This window comes from Xenopus tropicalis, chromosome 8 (genome assembly GCF_000004195.4).
Source record: "Xenopus tropicalis strain Nigerian chromosome 8, UCB_Xtro_10.0, whole genome shotgun sequence".
NCBI lineage: Eukaryota > Metazoa > Chordata > Amphibia > Anura > Pipidae > Xenopus > Xenopus tropicalis.
This window is the reverse complement of record NC_030684.2, coordinates 143,334,918-143,336,359: the sequence shown is the minus strand read 5'-3', so window position 1 is coordinate 143,336,359 and position 1,442 is coordinate 143,334,918. Positions and strand designations below refer to the sequence as shown.

At 45.8% G+C, this 1,442-nt stretch overlaps 1 long non-coding RNA gene across 1 annotated transcript; it reads right to left on the bottom strand.

Annotated features, from left to right (window-relative positions):
- Positions 1–556: 556 nt before the first annotated feature.
- LOC116406625 lies at positions 557–1,202 on the bottom strand. The gene is made up of 3 exons (XR_004219713.1): positions 983–1,202; positions 751–895; positions 557–708 (listed from the first exon to the last, which is right to left on the bottom strand). It is a non-coding gene; the product is annotated as an uncharacterized LOC116406625 (long non-coding RNA).
- Positions 1,203–1,442: the final 240 nt, after the last annotated feature.

Here is a 1,442-nt window from a genome sequence, read left to right as displayed (position 1 = left end):
AATATTCAGTTATTTCAGATCAGTTGGTTCAGCTCGTGCCTCTGTGCAGCTAATGAGCAGTTACAGTAGGAAATTGAATACCCATAGTATTAATGATAATTACTGGCTGATAAAATGTACCCCCCCCCCATGTAGCAACATGTATAGTTCTGCTGAGCGCCATTGGCTGCGTTCCCCCTCCTGTTCCCAATATGTAGCCCCAGGGTCCCACAGCGGCCTACACACTGGCACAGTGGCACCCATGTTAGTCTCCCAGCGCCGGAAATGACTCCAACTGGAGATAGAAACCATTTAGCCCCATTGTGTCAGACTCACGGGGGGGGTGTGACGGTGTGTGTGTGACTGCATTGGCCGGAATTGCATTAGGCGCATCCCCTTTCCAGACTGCAGTTACATTGGAATTATGGGAGAATGTTGCATTGTGGGTAAGAAACACGGTGTCATGCTCTGCGCTCATAACTGACCCCTAAGGAGTGTGAGTCCCTGGCATATTGACCAGCCCTTATTGCCCCAACATCAGGAAAGGGGCAGATTTATAGAAAAAGCACTGATAATATTCAGTAACATAAATCAGTTTTATTTGGTAACGTATTGTCCAATCAGCAGTTAGTATTAATTAGAAACATAGGTGTCTGGTTACTGTGAGATACCTCTTCCCTCTGTTGGATAGGGGACTTACCTCTTCTGTCTCTTGGATGGGGGACTTACCTCTTCTGTCTCTTGGATGGGGGACTTGGATGGGGGACTTACCTCTTCTGTCTCTTGGATGGGGGACTTACCTCTTCTGTCTCTTGGATGGGGGACTTAACTCTTCTGTCTCTTGGATGGGGGACTTACCTCTTCTGTCTCTTGGATGGGGGGCTTACCTCTTCTGTCTCTTGGATGGGGGACTTACCTATTCTGTCTCTTGGAAGGGGGACTTACCTCTTCTGTCTCTTGGATGGGGGACTTGCCTCTAATGTCTCTTGGATAGGGGACTTACCTCTTCTGTCTCTTGGATGGGGGACTTACCTCTTCTGTCTCTTGGATGGGGGACTTACCTCTTCTGTCTCTTGGATGGGGGGCTTACCTCTTCTGTCTCTTGGATGGGGGGCTTACCTCTTCTGTCTCTTGGATGGGGGACTTACCTCCCATATCCCAACTAAGATATAATTACCCTTATTGGGGGCAAAACAGCCCTATTGGGTTTATTTAATGGTTAAATGATTTCTTTTTCTCTGTAATAATAAAACAGTACCTGTACTTGATCCCAACTAAGATATAATTACCCCTTATTGGGGGCAGAACAGCCCTATTGGGTTTATTTAATGGTTAAATGATTCCCTTTTCTCTGTAATAATAAAACAGTACCTGTACTTGATCCCAACTAAGATATAATTACCCCTTATTGGGGCAGAACAGCCCTATTGGGTTTATTTAATGGTTAAATGATTCCCTTTTCT